This window comes from Schistocerca piceifrons, chromosome X (genome assembly GCF_021461385.2).
Source record: "Schistocerca piceifrons isolate TAMUIC-IGC-003096 chromosome X, iqSchPice1.1, whole genome shotgun sequence".
Taxonomy (NCBI): domain Eukaryota; kingdom Metazoa; phylum Arthropoda; class Insecta; order Orthoptera; family Acrididae; genus Schistocerca; species Schistocerca piceifrons.
In genome coordinates, this window is record NC_060149.1 from 301,923,421 (window position 1) to 301,946,472 (window position 23,052).

Consider the following 23,052-nt stretch of genomic DNA (forward strand, 5'->3'; position numbering starts at 1 on the left):
AACACAGGACGAGTCAGACGACAGACAAAGGACAACTGACAACAACCGACCACGACTGACTATGAGCGACACAACAAGGAAGAGCCTCGCCTCGCCGGGGTATAGATAAACCAACTTATATGAGGATGGGAGACAATATCTAACAGTGGAAGTGTTTCAATATCTAGGTTTGATAGTAATGGAAGATAATAGGACAGTATCAAAACGGAGGCATGTGGAAACCACAACACCAAATAGCAAACGTAAATCCACTCGGAACCAGAGCCAGGCAAATGTCAACAACGAGCAACGACCAGAACGCAGTACCGCCGACATAGAAACGAAATCCAGAGCGAGTGCCAGACTGGCTGGACTAGGGCTGAGCGGGTCCCTATACACGAAACCGGAGGGAGCGGCTATTGGCCGCTGTCTGCACGTGGCTTAGCGGTGGCGCCCTCGCTGCGCGGAATAGCCGCCGCGGAGGCAGAGCCCCCCTCTATGGGCTGACCACGTCCATTTGTTCTGCCGCGTGTTCGAATTCCGCGGCGGAAGGTACTAGACTAACTAACCTAATGACATCACACACATCCATGCCCGATGCAAGATTCAAACCTGCGACTGTAGCAGTCGCTCTGTTCCAGGCTGTAGCGCCTAGAACCGCACGGCCACTCCGGCCGGCGGGGGTCAGGTCTGGATGTGAATACAGGTAAACCAATTTATATGAGTATGGGAGACAATATCTAACAGTGGAAGCGTTTCAATATCTAGGTTTGATAGTAATGGAAGATAATAGGACAGTATCAAAATATCAAGAAAGGATAGTAAGTGGAAATCGATGCTATTATTCCTTGCAGAATATATTCAAGTTCAGAAATGCAGGGATACAAAAATCATAATATATTTGACTATATTAAGGTCTATAGTAATGTATGGATCGGAAGGTTGAGTGATGACTGCAAAGGAGGAAGGCTGACTATTGAAATGGGAAAGGGAAATATGAAGAAAGATTTTTGGAGCAGTGAGAGAGGAAGAAAGCTGGAGAATAAGGACAAATGAAGAACTACAGACACCTTTCGCACAGATAAATACTGTAACGAAAATCAAGAAATAAGTACCAGAAACGCGGAGTGTTGAGAAAGTGTTTATACTAAATTCCGAGGGTAGAAGGCGAAGGGGAAGACACAGGAAAAGGTGGCTTGAAGATGTGGAAAAGGATCTCAAAGCAATGGGAATCAGGAACTGGAGAAAGAAAGCAATGGACGGAGACAAATGGAGACGGGTGGCATAGGAGGGCAAGGTTCTACAAGGACTGTGGCACCGACCAATGCAGTGTGTACTGCAGTAGTCACCTTATTCAAGTGAAGACTTCCTTTCTGATATGCTTTGGATGAGACATCCGATATTCGAGACCGACATCGCCCATTTAAATGAAGCATTACGATTTCTTGAACTGCTTTTAAACTGTCATGGATGACCTCCTTTCGAGGAACCGCATGTGTGAAAATTGTTTCCGAGGTCTCTTTACGAACTGGGATCCGGATACGTTACTGTTTGAATAGGGTTGCATATCCAGACGTATAGGTAACCATTTTACAGAAAATACATTTTTTGTTTTTATTTGCTGCTCTTTACTTGTTACCTGTCACATAGTGCCTAAAAGAGATCGTGTTTATTACTATTATTACCTTAAGGGGTGGAACCACATTAGGAGGCTGCTTGACACTGATTTTTTGGGATTTTTTCGGGGTGGGAAGAATTAATTAGAATTTTGACATCATTTCATTCATATTTCGAACAGTTTTTGTGAACTTTTTTGAATAATTTCAGCCAAAAATAACAAAGTTACGCTGTGATGTCCGCTGAAGGTTGTGAGTATTGTTCTCGAATTGTGTGCAGTGTAGCCATTCCGACTTTCATCTGAAATCAAAAAGGTTTTGATATTACATTAATAACTCATTTTCTAAGAATATGAACCTCAATGCAGGTGAAAATAATCAAAATCAGGAATATTGCAGGTGTCGGAACAATTTACTTCGAGTGTCACGATATTTTCTCTAATTGTGCAAAGAAAAATACCCTTAAAAGCATGATATCATTTCACAAGTTTTTCGTATAATTAGTAAGGTTATAAAGAATCGCACTATTAGTTTTCATAATGATCGGTTCTATACTTTATGAGTTAGACTGCACGCAAATGTGAAAAAAGTCATTTCGAGATAAACGCGTTTGAAAAATAAATTCTCGGAAACTAGAATTTCAAGAAAGTTAACAATAATGTAAAATGTTTACCGATTAATCTGCAATTCCAGCACCATATAGTAATCCTTCTTCTTCCTCATAGGCTTCGTTTTGGGCTTGCAGCAATGCTTTCCGAGCTTTCCGACCTTCCTTCTATTCCAATGAACTACGTCGAGACTGCCGGCTCACGCGCTGGTTATCCATTTGTTCGGCATAACTGAAGCTTTGCGTGCCTACTACAATTCCTGCCTCGTTCATGACCATCAGAAGAGATGAATTTCCTTCATTGAATAAGTCCGCTGCTAAATATGATGCCAATTCAACGACTTTTAGTCCAGAGTGCAAGTGTTTAAGAGCTAATCGTCAAATAAGGGAATTAAAACTTTCATTCGCGTTTTGTGTGTCCTTCTAAACATCTCTCCAGTAATTCCGCCCTATCTGAGTTCGAGCCTTTACCCGATGTGCAGTCGGTTCTGTGCTCATAAAATCTAAATGATTGCAAATTTCGCTTTGAAATTTTGACAACGTATTCTTGGACAGCTAAGCTAAGGATTTATGTAATAAAAAATCGGATTTTTTTGAACCTCCTAATGTGGTTTCCCCCTCTTAAAAAGTAAATAATTAATACGATCGAAGATGGTAAATGTTACTAATAATGATCATCATCATCTCCTTCCAAGAATTCGGTGTTAATACTCACAATTTCCGGTCTCTATCACCCATTCATCTCTTACGAAGCCTACCTAGTTCTCTCATTCCAGACAGTCGAAAATTCATTATTTTTCGGCAATCTATATTCTATCATTCTATTAACATGAGAGTTCCATTGATAATGATGTAGAGAAAAAGCGTAATAAATTTCAAGAAATATGTAGACTAATAAGCAAGCACTTAACTAAAAAATCAGAATAGATAAAAAATTAAATTTTATAAAACTAAGGAGATATCATTATTTGAGAAGTAAGAGTTGCGTAATTTAAAAAATATAATAACAAAATACAAGAAGCAGAGACGACATTATTGAAGTCGGCGCAAGCCTACAACAAGAAGCGACTTATTTAAAGTGATAGGAAGAAGTTGATAGTACATGTTGTTCATGAGGAAACACGTGAGTACAGAGACAGGTAGGAACAACATGTGTATACAAAGAAATATGAAAGAGTGGCCAAAAAAAATCATAAACTGCAACCCGAAGGACGGAGGGCCAAAACATTACGACCATTTCCTTAATAGCGAGTTGGTCCATCTTCAGAACGCGTTACAACAGTGATTCTGTGTCAAATTGATTCAACAAGTCCTTGGTAGGTTTCCGGAGGTGTGTGGTACCATACGTCCACGCACAGGTCACACTATTTCCGTAAATAACGGCCCAGCGGTTTACACGCGCGGAGTTTACGCCCAAAAGCGTCCCTTATGCGTTCGATCTGGTTCAGATCGCTTGAATTTTCTGGCCAGGACATCAGATTGAGTTCACTATCAAGCTCCTCAAACTACTGTTGCTTGGTGCTACCCTTTTGACATGGACAGTTCTCCTGCTGGAAGATGTCATCACCTTTGGGAAAGACAACGAGCGTGAAGGAACGCAGATTGAGTTGTGCAAGTACTGTAGGCTACCGTAGACCATCATAAGTAAGCGTAGATTACCTTAGTTTTCCTATTAGTTTTGGTCAGTTAAGGTCGTTCCCGCGTTACCTGTACATTAGGTGTATTTTACACCTATTGGGCGTTACTTCATAAAGGTAGCTTTATTTATCTACACGATCAGTATCTTACTACATTCCTCTAAAATCCAGAAGCGGTAAACTGTCTAGAAACTGAGTAAAGGTATATAAAAGGCCAGGTAACCTATGGAACATTTTTGTTCTATATCGTTATACTACTATCTGTTACTTAAAAGTAAACAGTGTTTATTGCGAAACTGAAATTGTGAATGTTTAATTCAGGGTTTATTCAAAAATTGTTGATTTGTAACGTGAAACAGAGAGATGTTGTAGTGAAAATAAAGAAAAAATACAGATTTATCGAACAGCGATAGAAAACGCATTTTCCTGAAAATGAAAAGGAACAAAAATGCTGCAAAACAATAATATGTCAAACATCGCTTCGGTACCACGTCGAACATATAGAAAACATGTTTCTGTTATTCATAAACAACTTTCGCGTTTATCAGAAATAAGAGGAAATTCTTTCCTTCGATCATGATAAAGAACGTTTTATTGAGTACAAAGTAGCAATAATTATACAGATTTATCTTATGTTTGTGCATATAAACTGTACTTGCGTCAAAAGCAACTGCTTTGGTTACATGAAGTCGCAGAGGTCACGCGATCAACAAGTTTTCATTACTTATAAAATGCAATTTTTATTCTACAAGGATATAAAATACAGAATGGACTAACATTGAATGTTGTGTGGTCCTTATTATGTGTAAAACCAACAACCAGACAAACGAATAAACAAAGAGAAAACCTGGGCTCCCAGTTTCTCTCTTACACAGTCATTTATGTTTATTTCTCTACCAACGTTGCCAGTACTACTGGTAACCCTGCCATTTACTACGTCATTTATGTAATGTACCAAACCCACCGAACCGCAGCTTTGGTAGAGCCCAACTCTAAAAATGTCTACGCTCCGTACTAATGTTCACGAAATCCATAGCCGTAATGGTGCTTTCCACTACATGTGGAAGCTCAGGCATGTGTCCAGCATACCACTACAGTGCCCCCCATCGGCCTGCGTCAGTTCCCCAGTGAATGTTTGGAGTAGCCGTTCTCCTCGATGACGGCATATCCAGGGACAACCATCGACGTGGTGTAACAAGAAATGTGATTAATCTGACCAGGGTACACTGTTCCACGATCCAAGCTTGATGATTCTGTACCCACTGCAATCGAAGACGTAGATGTTTGCCGCAAAGCCCAATGTTCAACAATATGGATTGAACGGTGTCTTTTGAAGCACCACCTTTGCGCTCTGTCAGATCTGCCACAGGTCGCCGCCTATCCTGCTTTACAAAGTGGGCAAGCCCCCTAGCTCCATGTTTTGTGATGGGGCGTTGATGTCCAAGACCTTGTCGCCCACTCGTGGTTTCAGCGTCCTTTAACCACTTTCCAAAGATGCTCACGATAGTAGCACGCGAACCAGCGACCAGCTTCAGCGTTTCTGAGACCCTCTTTACCAGACGTCATGCCATAACAATCTACCCTTTGTCGAAGTCGCCTATGTTAATGGATTTCCCCATTTGCGCGATAGAATGATTCCCCTTTCTTCGCTGCCCCTCTTATATGCTCGCAGCCTCACCAGACGGCATTCAGTCTCACCACAGGCAGTGGTTATTATGTTTTGATTCATCAATGACTGTCGACCAAGGGAGCTTCTGACATAAACTTTGTGGAGGCGTAAGATGCACATGTATGTAAGATGATGACAGCAACAAAATTAAACAGCGTTTGTGCTTTAATAAATTATTGGATTAACAATCACGTGAAAGAAATTGTATTTATAGTTTTCCAAGTGGATTATGTCATAGTCCTTTCCTTACTACTGACATGAAACGAAAATTCAACAGCATTTCTGCTTACACAGTCTATAACTATGACTGCAGCTGTCCGGTCACCATCCCCATGTAGTTAGCTGAACGGTGAACAGAGGGAAGAAAGAAAGATTACGATTTAACGTCTCGAAGACAACGATGCCATTAGAAAAGAAGAGGAAGATTAAGATTTAACGTTCCCTCTAAATCGCGGCCATTAGAGAGGGAGCACAAGCTCAGAATGTTACGACGATAGAGAACGAAGTCGATCGTTCCCTTTCAAAGGAACAATCCCGGCGTTCGGTTTTATTCACAGAAATCACGCAACTCCTTGCGCCACCTCGTTCGGTTTACGTGAATAGGACTTCTCGACTTTCTCGTGGCCTTGAAGATCTCCAGCTGCTGTAATAAACCTTTGCCAACTTTATTCAGTTTATTTTCCCTACGGCGCTTCATTTCTTATTATAACTTACTGGCTATATACCCCGGCTTCGCATCTACGACTTGTCTGGAGTAGCGGTGACAAGTAACACACACAAACGTTGATCATGCATTGGTCTGCTTATAAGGGCGTACTGAAACGTAACATCACCGAATTTTTTATGTGAATACTATTAAAGCTTTCTAAATACAACAAACATTATTAACATTCCACATTTTTATTCTTTATGTCTGTATATTTGGAGCCCTCTGCCGCCCGAGAGCTCAGAATCGTAGCGCGTAACATGGCTGTGCGTAACGTAACTACGTCGGTACGAGAGAAACAGCGTGCTGTAATCGAGTTACAAATTCGATGAGTTCGTCTGCACATGGTGCACCCTCTCCTTAGGCATTTCAATGCCAGACCACACACGAGCGCTGTAACATTTGCGACAATTCAACGCCTTGGGTTCACTGTCATCGATCATTCTTCAGACAGTCCCGACTTGACCACAAACGATTTTCATGTTTCCAAAACTTAAAGCACACCTGCGAGGACTTCACTTCGATAGTGATGAAGCGTTGAAAGCAGTAAAAGGTTGTAGCTCCGTCAACAATGTCAACATTCTACAGTGACGGCATCAGCAAACTGCTCTCACGCTTGGAGAAATGTGTAGTTAGTTAGTTGGTTGCGTGTCCCATTGATCAATCGCACGGTACAGTAGCTGTTATGATGTGGAACGTGTCAAGGAGTACGTCGCCAGGGTGAGTATGATGAGAAATAAATACGTGGGCATGAAGAATAGGGATGTATAATGTTAATAACGCTTGTTTTACTTAAAAATCATTAAGAGTTTTCACATAAAATATTCGGAGGCATTACATTTAAGCACGCTGTCGCATTACTGAAACCGTATTAAAATTCCTAAAGTAGTTCCTGAGATTAGCCTTCACATATAGGCACAAAAAAGCAACACAAGTTGTCATACACTGTTAGTCATTTATTTCCAGGAGCTTACGAACAAGTATGTTTTGTCTTGAGATTTCATATTAGTTTGAATATGATGTATTTTCGGTATTCAGTTTTGCCTTCTTACTTTTGGGCACTGTAGAGTAACACCTTATTTCAAAAAGATAAAATGACGGACAGTCATAACTGAAGATGAAGACATAGTTCTTTATAACGCAATAAATATTCATATATGCTACTGGTAGCGTGTTTAGCCTTATAATGCTAGTTATTTACAAGTATTTCCTGCAGCAGTTCAACGGGACGTCGCCGGACATGGCTTTCTACTCAAACAGTTATCTACCCGGCGCCTTCTGCACGTCCTTTGGCTATTTAAGGTGAATTTCGGAACTCTCCTTTTGTTAATAGGTAATCACGCAGACATTTACAGCGATTTAACGACAAAAATTAAAAACAGCAGTTAACTTCTACAGACGCGTTACACAACGATGACTAAATGTAAATGCAGTAGTAACAAACTATTTCTGATTTTAAAAAAAGATTGCCTTAATTTAGAGTACAATCTACATTACTGAGTAAAAATCATCGCACAAAAGAACTTGCTTCAGGCCTCGTATGGTTCTGCGAGAGACCACGTAACTCCAGACAAACTGCTTGAAAGCTAACGGAAACGTGTCCCAACTACAGAACCGCGAGTAACGGTTGCGACGCCAAACATCCGCAAGCATCTGTAGGAAACAGCGTCGTCATATGGTAAGAGTTTCTTCCTGTATGTGGCAAGACCAGTGTCCCGTGGGTGACAGATAACTACTACACAGACAAATACGTACATTGGGAAACAAAGTGATCAGGCGTGAAAACGTATATTGGGTGATCATGCGAACCTAAACATTCATCTACATAGTGATGAAATCACAAGAGTAATGAAGAGAAAACATTAACACAGCGGCAGCAGTGAGATATGTTATCAAACCTATATAGACAGAGCAGTGACAAGTGCTTATCCAAGATAAACGTCTGGGTCGAAGCTTTCCTGCATTTCAGTAGAAAGAACGTCTTGTAACCATGAAAAAGCAATTACCCCAACAAAAAGGCATTGCAAGAAATGGCAAATATCATGATGATGACCGAATGGTTTTAGTGCACTCATTTCAACGGTAATTGGTGCCTAGTTGCTGTTTGAAGCCCGCGTAACATCTGCTCCAGCCGGTGGCTCGAGGGTAGTTTTGCACCAATAAACTGGCCAAACGCAGGATAATTTCTAATTAGTTTTCTATCTTCACCTTCGGGAGTGGTTGGCTGATTCATTATCAGACGAACTTTTGTAACTCATAAAACCGATTCACACAACGGGATTAGACTTACCCACATACGACTAACGCGTTTCGGCAAAACAATAAAAAAAATACAACAAAGAAAACACAGTTACTGAAAAACGATAGAAAGGCAATAAAAATAGGGGAAAACTAACTTACTACGTAGGGATATCAGACAGTAATAACACATATTTTCCCACGCTAAGACCATTGCGCGACAAGACTGGAGCATTGGCAGAAGAGAGTATATGTTCCAGTTTCCCTGCAGACACAATTATGCAGCGTTACGGATAACGGGTGTATCATGATGAAGAAGTAAAATGGGGTGACAACTGTAAACGTATCACAAAACTTGAATATGAGGGACAGTACGTTTCTTGTGGGCAAAACATCTAAACTGCACACGGATTCACCCTGAAGTTCTGGCGATGTTTGGACCAAATGTAGTGCCACGTTCAACGGTAGAGAAATGGTGCCAACCATTTGGCAAAAGCATCATAGACCTGGTTGGTGCTGATCGGGAAGTCTCACTCTTGAACCACGCAATTTTCATCTTTTCGGCAAGCTGAAAGAATATATGGGGGGGAAGATATTTTCCAATGATGAGGTCGTTCACACAGCAGTTCTCGGATGGCGACCATGCTATGGATTTTTCTCGTCGAGAAACTGAACGGTTGGTAGAATGTTCCGACTGTTGTTTAGAGAGAGACTTGGTGACTGTGTTCGAGAACAGCGTAATTTATCCATGTCACTTTGATGTGTAGCGCAGCATTCAATAAAAATTACTTGCCCTGCCACAGTAATGTGTAACTCACCTTTTGGAGTCCACTTGAAAAATAAATAAAAATGTAGACGATCTTAAGGAGCAACAGTTCTCTTTGTCAGGAAGCAAAGCAGAGTAAAACTTGAAAAAAGGAATAATAAATTACAGTGATTCTGTTGCAGCACGTAACAAACTCCTTTGAGTCAAATTCTGGGATGCACAGTAGTCACAGTAGTATTAGCTAAAGTAGATGCTTGTAAATATGACAATGGTTTATATACGTGATAAATATTAAGTTAAGCCGTGTTTTGCAGTCCACATTAAACTGTAGTATCCCTGTAACTGCCTGAGTAAGTTAATTAAAAAGGTCATAAAAAGGCATGGGCATACTACTGTCACAATAATTCACTGTGGTGTTCAGATCTATGCGTAAATTTTTGCAAAATACACTCCTCTTTGCTGCAACTAATATTAAAGATCTTACGAACACTTGCCGGTAACTTGTCTAGCACGTCAATGTTTTGCTCTGCTGAGTTAGTATTTGCGGACAGTTTCATTCGTACTACCTTATGCTGGGTTGAGAAATGTTCGATGATAAAGAATCAGAAGGTCCTACATAAAATATTCCATACCGGAAATACTAGAGATTGTAGACCAATAAATACCGCGCTTTAAGTCGTGAAATAGTCAGGGCAGGATCAAGTAGGTAAAAGCACGAGGGCTGGTAGAAATCCTTGGGTAGCACAAGAGATATTGAATTTAATCGATGAAAGGGGAACATACACAAATGCAATAAATGAAGCAGGTGAAAGGGAAAACAAACGTCTGAAAAATGAGATCAACAAGAAGTGCAAAATGGCTAAGCAGGAATGGCTAGAGGACAAATGTAAGGATATAGAAGCATATATCACTAGGGGTAAGATGGATGTTGCCTACAAGAAAATTAAAGTGACCTTTGGAGAAAAGAGAACCACCTGTATGAATATCAAGAGCTCAGATGGAAAACCAGGACTAAGCAAACAAGGGAAAGCAGAAAGGTGGAAAGAGTATAGAGTTGTTTTATACAAAGGAGATGCACTTGAGGGCAATATTATGGAAATGGAAGAGGACATAGATGAATATCAGAGGAGACATATGATACTGCGTGCAGAATTTGACAAAGCACTGAGAGACGTGTGCCTAAACAAGACCCCGGGAGTAGACAACATTCCATTAGAGCTACTGATAGCCTTGGGAGGGCAAGACATGACAAAACTCTTCCATCTGGTGAGCAAGATGTATGAGACAGGCGAAATATCCTAAAACTTCAACAAGAATTTAATACGCCGAAGGGCCAAAGAAACTGGTGTAGGCAAGCCTATTCAAATACAGAGTTATGTAAACAGATAGAACACGCCGCTGCGGTAGGAAACGCCTGTATAAGACAAAAGTGTCTATCGCAATTGTTAGGTCGGTTACTGCTGCTACAATGCCAGGTTATCAACATTTAAGTGAGTTTGAACGTGATGTTATAGTCGGTGCACGAGCGATGGGACACAGCATCTCCAAGTTAGCGATGAAGTGGAGATTTCCCGTACGACCATTTCACGAGTGTACCGTGAATATCAGGAATCCGGTAAAACATCAAATCTCCGACATAGTTGCGGCCTAAAAAAGATCCTGCAAGAACGGGACCAACAACGACTGTAGAGAATCCTACGAACGTGACAGAAGTGCAACCCTTCTGTAAATTGCTGCAGATTTCCATGCCGGGCCACAGGGTGAGAACCATTCAACGAAACATCATCGATATGGGCTTTCGGAATGGAAGCCCCACTCGTATATTCTTGATGATTGCACGACATAAATCTTTACGCCCCCGCCTGGGCCCGTCAACACCGGCATTGGACATTTGATGACTGGAAACATGTTGCCTGGTCGGGGGAGTCTCGTTTCAAATTGTATCGAGCTGATGGATGTGTACGGGTATGGAGACAACCTCATGAATCCATGGGCCCTGAATGTCAGCAGGGGAATGTTCTTGTTGGTGGAGGCTCTGTAACGGTGTGGGGCGTGTGCGGTTGGAGTGATACGGGACCGCTGATACGTCTAGATACGACTCTAACAGGTGACACGTACGTAAGCATCCTGTCTGATCACCGACATAGTAATTCCAGCAGGACGATGCGACTCCCCACACGTCTGGAATTGCTACAGGGAGTATCCAGAAACACTCTTCTGAGTTTAAACACTTCCGCTGGCCACCAAACTCCCCAGACATGAACATTATTGGGTAAATCTGGGATCCCTGGCAACATGCTATTCCGAAGACATCTCCACCACCCCGTACTCTTACGGATGCATGGACAGCCCTGCAGGGCTCATAATGTCAATTCCCTCCAGCATTACATTAGTCGAGTCCATGCAACATCGTGTTGCGGCACTTTTGCGTGCTCTCGGGGGCCTTACACGATATTAGGCAGGTGCACCAGTTTCTTTGGCTCTTCAGTTAAATTCCATTTCCAAAGGAAGCAGGTGCTGACAGGTATGAAAATTACCGAACTTCTAGTTTCATAAGTCACGGTTGCAAAATACTAACACTAACCCCTTACAGACGAATGGAAACACCGGTAGAAGCCGACCTCGTGGAAGATCAGTTTAAGGTGAGAAGAAACGTAGGAACACACGGGGTAGTACTGATCCTACGACTTCTCATAGAAGATAGATCAAGGAAAGGCAAACCTACGTTTATAGCATTTGTAGACTTAGAGAAAGCTTTTGACTATGTTGACTGGAATACTCCCTTTCAAATTCTAAAGGTGACAAGAGTCAAATATAGGGAGCGAAAGGTTATTTACAAATTGTACAGAAACCAGGTGTCAGTTATAAGAGAACCAGTGGTTGATAAAGAGTGAGACAGGTTTGTAGCCTATCCCCGATGTTATTCAATTTGTATACTGAGCAAGCAGTAAAGGAAACAACAGAACAATTTAGAGTAGGAATTAAATTCCAGAAAGGAGGAATAAAGACTTTGATGTTTGCACATGACATTGTAATTCTGCCAGAGACACCAAACGACTTGGAAGAGCATTTTAACGAAATGGACAGAGTCTTGAAACAAGGATATAACATGTACATCAACAAAAGCAAAATGAGGATAATGGAATGTACTCGAATTAAATCATGTGATGCTGAAGGAATTAGATTAGTGAACGAGACACTTAAAGTAGTAATTGAGTTTTGCTATTTGGGAAGCAAAATAACTGATGATGGTCGAAGTAGGGAGTATATAAACTATAGACTGGCTATGGCCAGAAAAGCTTTTCTGAAGAAGAGAAATTTGTTAACATCGAGTATAGGTATAAGTGTCAGGAAGTCTTTTCTGAAAGTTTTTGTATGGAGTGTAGCCATGTGTGGAAGTGAAACATGGACGTTAAACTGTTCAGACAAGAAGAGGATAGAAGATTTTAAAATGTGGTGCTACAGAAGAATGCTGAAGATTAGATGGGTAGATCACATAACTAATGAGGAGGTAATGAGCAACATTGGGGAGAAGAGGAATTTGTTGCACAACTTGACTAGAAGAGGGGGTCGGTTGGTAGGACACGTTCTGAGGCATAAGGGATCGCCAATTTAGTACGTGGAGGGTAAAAATCATAGACACTAAGAGATGAATACAGTAAGCAGATTCAGGATGCACACTCATGCTCATAAATTAAGGATAACTGCAGAATGTGGTGCCACACAACGTGGCACTACACAAAACTGGCGCTAATAGCATAGGCACATAGGGAACACACACGACACAGACCTGTAAGCCAACGGTGTTGGTGATAAGTTGAGAAAACCGCCCCGAAACACATGTGCTACAAACGCCACTGTTTTCTGCGCATGTACCCCGACATGAACATGGGATATGATCACCGTGAACACGTACATAGGCCGCACAACGGGTTGGCATACTCTGGATCATGTGGTCGATCACCTGCTGTGGTATAGCCTCCCATTCTTGCACCAGTGCCTGTCAGAGTTCCTGAAGTGTCGTAGGGGTTTGAAGACGTGCAGCGATACGTCGACCGAGAGCATCCCAGACGTGCTCGATGGGATTTAGGTCAGGAGAACAGGCAGGCCACTCCATTCGCCTGACCTCTTCTGTTTCAAGGTACTCCTCCATGGCGACAGCTCCGTGGGGGCGTGCGTTATCATCTATCAGAAGGAAGGTGAAACCCACTGCACCCCTGAAAACGCGGACATACTGGTGCAAAATGACGTCCCGATACACCTGACCTGTTACAGCTCCTCTGTCAAAGACATGTAGGGGTGTACGTGCACCAATCATAATCCCGCCAGACACCATGAAACCACGGCCTCCATACAGGTCCCTTTCGAGGACGTTAAGGGGTTGGTATCTGGCTCCTGGTTCACACCAGATGAAAACCCGGCGAGAATCACTGTTCAGACTATACCTGGATTCATCCGTGAACATAATATGGGACCACTGTTCCAATGACCATGTACTATGTTCTTGACACAAGGCTTTACGGGTTCTCCTGTGACCAGGGGCCAGTGGAATGCACCTTGCAGGTCTCCGGGCGAATAAACCATGTCTGTTCGGTCGTCCTTAGACAGTGTGTCTGGAGACAACTGTTCCAGTGGCTGCGGTAAGGTCCCGAGCAAGACTACCTGCTGTACTCTGTGGCAGTCTGCGGGCACTGATGGTGAGATATCGGTCTTCTTGTGGTGTTGTACACGGTGGACTTCCCATACTGTAGCACCTGGACACGTTTCGTGTCTGCTGAAATCGTTGCCATAATCTTGAGATCACACTTTGTGGCGCATGGAGGGCCTGTGCTACGACCTGCTGTGTTTGACCAGCCTCCAGTCGCCCTAGTATTCTAACCCTCTTAACGTCATCAATATGTGTTCTTTGAGCCATTTTCAACACACAGTCACCATTAACACGTCTGAAATCGGCTGCACACTTACTCGCTGCACCGTACTTGGCATGCATCAACACACTTCTGCGTATGTGGACTGCTGCCAGCGCCACCGTGAGACGACCGCAGGTCAAATGCACCGCATGGTCATACCCCGAGGTGATTTAAACCCGCAAACCGCCCACCAGAGCGTTGTTTCACCATGTATCAGCATTAACCTTAATTTATGAGCATGAGTGTAGGTTGCAGTAGTTACTCGGAGATGAAGAGGTTTGCACAGGATAGAGTAACATGGAGAGCTGCGTCAAACCAGTCTTTGGACTGAAGACTAAAACAACAACAACATCAAATAGAGTGCAGCTGAAACCAATGAATTGTTGAGACTCATCAAACATGCAAAAATAAACCTAATGGTATTACATTATCGTTTATTGTAGCTTTCAAGATTTTTAAAAGATTGAATATACACTGATCAGCCAGAACATCATGACCAGAGACCTACTGTCGATATAAACCCTTCCAGGCGATAGTAGCTTCACCTGCACAGGAATGACTGCAAGTCGGACACATGGACGGTGCTTGTAGTATCAGTCAGTCTGCTGTCTGTGTAGAATGGGGAAGGCGTGTGATCTATCTGAGTTTGACAAGTACAGAAACCAAGGTGAAACCACGTCCAGATGTCGTGGGCTTGGGAAGCCATCCCTCATAAGAGATGGGACATTGTAGGCTGGACAGACTGGTAAAACAGGACAGGCAGCGAACCATGTCGGAACTAATATCAGACTTTAATGCTGGGCGGAGTACAACTGTGTCTGAACACACAGTGCACCGAACCCTCTTAACGAAGGGCCTCTGCAGCCGACGACACATGCATTTAGCAATGTCAATACCACGATATTGGCAACTACGACTGGAATGGGCTCGTGGCCATGGGCACTGGACGTTGACGCAGTGGCAGAGCGTTGCATGGTCTGATGGATCCCAATACCTTCTCCATCATGGCGATAGGAGAGCGCGAACCCGTCGTCTTCAAGGAGAACAGCCCCTTGATACGTGTGCTGCGAGACGGGAACAAGCTAGCGGCGGCTCAATTATGCGCCGGGGAACATTCACGTGGGCATCCATGGGTTCAGTGCAGCTCGTGCAAGTATCATGTTTTCGGCGCAGCGCTATTTTTCAGTAAGATAATGCACCATATCACAAGGGCAGGAGGACGATAGAGTGGTTCGAGGAAGACATTGGTGGGTTCCAGTTGATGTGCTGGCCCCCAATCTCACAATATCTAAACCCTATTGAACATATCTTGGATGTGACTGAACGTGGCGTCAGAGCACGTCGACCCCCTCCCCGGAATTTAAGTGAATTATGTGACTTGCGTGTGCAGATGAGATGCCAACTTCCTCCAGCGAATTACCAAGGCGTCGTTGCCTCCATGCGACGATGTCGCTGATGTTGTCCATGCTGAAAGTGGACCTACTGGCTTTTAAGTAGGTGGTCATAATAATCTGGCTGATCAGTGTAACGTTATTTTATTTCGAAGAGTACATGACTTTTCCTTATAGAGTGAAACGTCGTGACCAGATAACTACATTTCTTACATTTTATGTGTACTCATGGACGTAAGTTGAGGAAATGTTTTGGCACAAGGGTAATGACATATCAAATCAATATTTATAATACACTCGTTCAGATGTATCCATTTCTCTTTGTAACAGCCAGTATCATTCAACGGGAAAATTTAGTAATAGATTCTTCTTTTGGAAGTCGTAAGATCCTCTTTAGAATGTTTGTGTCGTAAATAAAATATTAGTTCATCTGCAAGTAAATTCACGCTCTGAAAATAACTGTGAAAAGCCGAAGGTAGTTTCCACTGTATTCCGTTTTATTCGCTAATTGAGTGCGGGAGGAATGACTGCTTAAATGCGTCTGTAAACGCAGCGGTTAGTTTAATCTTGTCTTCGCGGTCCCAAGAGGAGCGATTTGTTGGGGGGGGGGGGGGAGTATATTTCTATATTTCTCGTTTAGTACTGGTTCTTGAAATTTTGTAAGTTTCCGCTCATGACATCACCTCTCGTTCCGTGTTCTAAAACTGCTTGTAAATGTAATACCGCTGCCAACACCTAGCGCAAATGCACTATTTTTCTCATTGTGTGGCATAGTATAGCAATGTCCTCGATTACATCCGCCGCCTCCACCCACATATTCCACATTTGCAGTGTGTTTTCTGTTTTCTGTTCAAAAAATGTGTGTGAAATCTTATGGGACTTAACTGCTAAGGTCATCAGTCCCTAAGCTTACACATTACTTAACCTAAATTATCTCAAGGACAAACACACACACCCATGCTCGAGGGAGGACTCGAACCTCCGCCAGGACCAACCGCACAGTCCATGACTGCAGCGCCTAAGACCGTTCGGCTAACCCCGCGTGGCCTCTGTTTTCTGTATGTGTATGTGCATGTGTTGCGGATGGCTCCAAGGACCTGCAGTATACCCGATTTATCGTTCGAGTGTGGATCCGCCAAGCGTTATATCTGGAGCGATGTTCAGATGTGGATTCACAATATGCCACGTCGGGGATAGGGTTTGAAGGTGAATCCGCCACGCACAATGTACCACATATGAGTTAGCGTTCGAGTGTGGATGTGCTGCGCACTATATATCTAGACCGATGTTCAGAGGTGGATCCACCACACGTCACATCATGGATAGGGCTCGCAGGTGGACCAACCATGCGTTATGTTCGAAGATGTGTCCTATGTTCGAAGTTGGGTCAACCAGTGGAAGGACCAGGTCCTGAGAAAACGTTTACATGGAAGCGAAGTGAACCAGGGAAACAGTTACTTTTCTTTCCGTCGAGCCAGCATTCTATTGTATGTCTATTGAGGCAGCAGCGATACACGCAGTTTGACTACTGTATTTGACGCTCTTCAGGAAAACAGAGAACCATCTGCCTCCAAAATTACGCACGTCTGCGTTAAAGGATAATAGAATGTGGATGGAGTGATCGATTGAGATGCAGCTGTACTGAGGTACGATTTAATGGCAGCGCATAATTTGTGATCTGTCTCTATGCAGATGAGAGTCACAAGGCATTCTCGCAGTCTTAGGATCAAGTTAGAGACTGAAAGGTCCCCTCGCACTGTCTTTGAACAAACTGCCCTGCAATACCGTTACCGATTTAATCTGCGACTGATCAGGCGTAGATTGCTACATTGCGCGTCTCGTGAACGAATGGAGCTTGCCGAGTGCTCATCCATCCAAGTGCACAAGATTTCTCCTGATGCACCCATGTCAAGAAGGTTAGCACCCCTTATCGTAGAAGATTTGAAAGTGTTGTGACATAAAAGTAGTCGGTTAAGAAGAAAAAGAAACGGGTGATTTTTATGCATGATGGAGTTCCAGACCGATGGAGATCGAAGCGTTTTACATAAATCAACTATGCTACCGATTCTAAAGTATTATTCCAGTGTCTGGGATCAGTACCAGGAGGGTATTGGTAAGAGAGAACATAAACACACGCCCTCCTGAGGCTACACGGTTCTGCACTAAAAACAGGCTATAATGTTAGATCGCCTCATTTTCTGAACTATCAGTCATGTGGAATGCAGTGCTGTTAATATTCCAACGTAAGAAATATATTTCCAGCGCGTGGTAAACATACTTCTTGTACGTTTCTCTACGATAAACTATGGAAACAAACTGTAAAATGAAAAAACGACTTCTTTGAAGTATCTATTCTGTTTGATATATGCACAATGTAGCTTCCCAGAGAGTGTCCACTGTTCATATCCGATCACGGTTCGGAAATCATGCCCTGCTCGCATCAGTCCTTTGTAAAATGATCGTTAGCATGGAGAATAGCTCTTACAAGGAAGCAGATAAACGCAAAGCAGTGGCCTCCTACATGTGAAATTACACGTCATGCTGCCACTAACTCTGTAAACAGTACATTTGTCAAGCAGATGTACACACGGGGATTGCAGTGTCTCAAAAACACCTCTCACTAACTTAGAATCACGTTAGTAATGAAACTGAAGCTTCGATTTTATAGCCAAGATACGACAGGGGAATGGAGTGCATCGCGTAAATCATCGTTCGTTTAGATGAATGTGTCGAAACAGGATGGTCACGTTTGCTCACACATGAGATGGAAGTCCTTTGATGACCAAGAGATTTGCTATTAACAATCGCAAGTAGACATTGCTCTGTCACACACAGAACACGTGGTTGTATACAAGTCGAACGCAGGCTATGTCACGCGACTGATGCATCTTGACAGAACAACGGAAAAAAATGGTCAAATGACCTACAGTAGCATCTCCCTCCCTCTCACACTGGTACATGACAGTGTGATATTGACTGTTTTTAGTCGAGCAGCGGTAATGTACCAAATAGTTTTATCTTGTTACTTCGGTTTTACATATCTGATGGAAAAGAATGACCATGAGGGAGTTGTTTTTTAGTTTTTTGTGACAATAATTTTATAGCAACTGGTCTGCCTCATGTATCGTTATATCCAAATGGTTTATAAATGTTAAGCTACATTCAGATCCGATGATGGCACCTTTAGTGAGTTGAAACCGGTTATCCAGTAAACAGTATTTAAACGATCTTAGCTTTTGAATTATATCTACAACAGAGTGATCCCCCACTACGCACTATGTGTTCACTGAAAGATTTCTATAGTGCGACCTGTGAAGTCGGTATAACACTGACAACTTTTTATTTGCACCTACAATGGTGAGTCGCTTGGCAATTAGGTCTTCACTGGACCGCAGGTAGAAAGGCATTGTGCCAACAATGGTAAACACGTCCGCGCCGCCCAGACGCGTTTCGAGTATGGGACCGGCATGAGCCCACAACCCGGTGTGTGTTACCTTTGGGCTCTGTAGGGAAGAGTTTGCTGATACGTTGCGGTTGATAATAGTTCGAAAGTGTTTTTACGTGCGATAAGTGTTTGTGCTCTTCACCATTTTCGGATGTTTAAGCGTTCTGAGCGTGTTTGCATAGCATTACACATGCATTATTTCGGTGATCTACGAGTAGTTTGCAAGTCTGTAATCTGCACAATCCATTATTTCGACGGTTTATAATTAGTGATCGTGTTTACATACCGTTTTAGATGCATTATTTTGACAATTAACAAGTGGTTTTCGTGTCTGTACATGAGTGTACTGCATTATTTCGGTGATGTATGAGCAGTTTGCAGGTCTGTAGCGCGTGCAGTGCAATATTTTGGTAATTTACGAATCTTCTGCGAGTCTGTACATCAGTGTACTGCATTATTTCGGTGGTTTACGAGTACTTCTTTTAAGTCAGTACCGCCATTAGACAGTTGTTTATTTACAGTGTTACATTTACACTTATACAATCATGATTTCGGCTTCAAAGTGCCAAAGGCAATTTATAACACTTAAAACACTTGATAATGGCACTTTCAAGCTGAAATCATGATTGTGTAAGTGTAAATGTATTACTGTAATAAACAACAGTTTAATGGGGGTACTGACTTTAAAGAAATATATTATGACTGTGACCCTGCATTATGAAAATATTATTAGGTTTACGAGTAGTTTCTAGGTCTGTAGTCTATTTACTGTGACCTGAAGCATGTCAGGGCCAGTGTTTTGTATCAGTGTAATAAATAAACTATGTGAAATCTGTCCCTAAATAAATTGTTCCAAAATAAATAAAGTGCACTCCTTCCTCTCTCCAGCAGCTGGGCACAGGCTGAATCCTTTTCCCACCATTTCCCTCCAGACCGCCATGGAACAATAGCGCCCTCTGGTGGCAGTACTGTGTACTAGTCAGTTGGACTCAGGCCTCATGGTGAACACACTGGTTGGAGCTACTGCCTCAAACTGTTTAAATAAAAACTGACTGCAAAACAAAGATTTACATCCATCGTATCCAGCAGCTCAGCACAGGCTGAGTCCTTCTCCTGCCAATTCCAAGGAAGAGTTGACGGTCAGATGACTTAGGTAAGTGGAGGTAGGCCAAGTGCCTATTTTCTCGCCATTTTCTTAGGTTAGTGGAGGTAGCCCAAGGGACCTTTTTCCTGCCAAAATTTGAACTTTCTGCAAATTTCTAGTGGAGGGGAGGGGAGGAGGTTAGGTTAGTGGAGGTAGCCCAATTGACCTATCTTCCCACCAAAGTTTGAACTTCGCGCCATGACGTCATTGCGATGTTGCCACATCTATTGCCGCCTGCCTGGATCCGCCATCTTGCATAAATTTGGCAACAATGCAGAGTGGGGTGATGTCAGCCTTGTCCCACTACTGTTACTGTCTACCTTCAATCAAATTTTTAGCGTTTCCCTGACACCCTGCCGGGAGACAAATAAACCTGTCAAATGGTTCAAATGGCTCTAAGCACTATGGGACTTATCATCTGACGTCATCAGTCCACTTAGAACTACCTAAACCTAACTAACCTAAGGACAGCACACACTTCCATGACCGCAGCAGGATTCGAACCTGCGACTGTAACAGCAGCGCAGTTTTGGACTGAAGGGCCCAGAACCGCTCGGCCACAGCTGCCAGCTACTGAATTCGTATCGGCTTTTTGTCACTAGATCGTTTTCTTTGAGATAACTGATAATATTTTAACACAGTGATGTTCCAAAATCCTACTGCAAATATACATTAGTAATATGGGTCTCTAATTCAGCGGATTACTCATAATTCCTTTCTTGGGTTTTGGTGAGTAGTGCAACTTTCCAATCTTTAGGTACGGAACTTTCGACGAGCGAACGGTTGTATATGACTGTTAAGTAAGGAGCTGTTATATCAGCAAAGGAATCTACATCTACACACGTACTCCAGAAGCCACTGTATAGTGTGTGGTGGAGGGTATCCTTTACCACTATAAGTCATTTCCTTTTCTGTTCCACTAGCAAACAGAGGGAGGGAAAAACGACTGTCTATATGCCTCCGTACGTGCCCCAATCTATATAATCTTATTTTTATGGTCCTCGCGAAATGTACATTGGCGGCTCCAGAATCGTTCTGCAGTCAACCTCAAATGTTGGTTCTCTAAATTTTCTCCGTACTGCTCCTCGAAAAGTACGTCGCCTTCCCGACACTGATTCCCAACAGAGCTCCTGAAGCACCCCCGCAATACTTAGCGTGTTGCTCAAACCTAAGGGTAGCAATCTGTACCGGAGGACTTGCATCTGTTAAGTGATTTGAACTGCTTTGCTACATCGAGAAACTCTATTTCTATGTTACTCACGTTGGCAACAGTTCTTGATTCGAATTCTGGAATATTTATTTTTGGTGAAGGAATTCCGAAAAACTGTGTTTAGTAATGCCGTTTTAGTGGCACTGCCATCGACAACATTACCATCGCTAACGTGCAGTGAAGGTATTGATTGTGTCTTTCTGATGGCGTACTTCACATACGACTAGAATCTCTTTGAATTTTCTGCCAGATTTTGAAACTATTAAAAGCACCTCGTACTGAAGTTTGTACTAAAGTTCGATCTTCTGTGAAACATTGCCATACTTGGATATTTTGAGTTCTTTTATTTATGTTATAGAAGCAAAGCTACGATTGAATTGCAAGTTATATTTTTGGATTTTCTTTTTCCATAAAATAATGAAAACCTCCAATTTGGAATTCATACATTGTGTAGTTTAACTTCTGAACTTGATAATGAAGTGTGCATTTTTTCGTTATTGGCATTAGTTATGACGAGACTTTAAAATTAAGCAACCTGCCGCAGTTTTTTCTGACGTTTCACGGAAATCTGCCTGAGAGATCGAGGTCTCAGCATCAGGCAATCACAGTTATCACAAATTTTCCTCAATATTTCATTTTTGTGCCCTTCACCTTGCAAATTTTGAGCAAGTGACCCAACCAGTCAGTGGAATCGTACAATGAATAGTGATTATCACGTGGTATACCCAAGAAAGTTTTTAACATTCAAGTACGTGATGTAACTTGCCTAAGAGGATGTGTAACACTTTTTGAACATTTGTCAAAATTCCGCGTTCCAAGAACAAAAGGTCAATGTCGGATAATAGTTATAATTTGCGTCGAATAATAGCTACAATTCTTCATGCGTGTTATTGCATACTGTTTCCCATATTACACCAGGCGCAGTGTAATACTGATCAGGGTCCAGATTGTATTTTGCCCCATATTCCAAAATCATTCAGTCACATCTGCAAGGAAGCACACCCTTGTGTCCATTTATAGCCTTGTGTACGCTCCCATATTTAAGATGTTAAATTACTGTCTCACTCATTGCGGATGTTCATATTCATCGTTCGTTATGGTACCACGTGTAAGTGTACTGGAAACTGAGGTGACATTAGGTAGCGCGATTTCGGACAGTTTCTTCTTAGATTCCAGATAGTCGTACGGGAAAACATCTTCACCTGTTACCAACTGGAATTTTACACAATAAGGATACGCAGCAGTGGATAGAGGCACATCCTTCGGATGGAAAGCCTCAGCTGAGTCACTGAAGCAATTGAAGCAGTGCCTGCATGAATCTATACGAACCGAAGACTCATAAAGCAATTTATATATTTTATGAAATGAGCATGATGCACACTGAGGTTGTGGAAAAACACAGGTGTCTATGATGGGATTCTGTAAGATGCAATCTGATTGTGCAACACCGTGAAATTTACCAGCTGCTTGAATGAAAGCTGCAATTTGTCAAGCAGTAATACTGGTTGCTAGAAATTCCATTAAAAACTGACAAGAAATCTGCGTGACTGCAACAATCTCCAAATTAAGTCAAATCGAGAGGCCCAACAAAAGTGTTTCTTTTTCTTTCTTACTTCATTTCTCCCAGATCATGCACGTTGATCAACATGTGAGGATTTTGCCTCTCAACTATGGAATATACTGAAGATCAGTGATGAAATCTGTGGCACCGTGCTTATAATAATCATGAATATT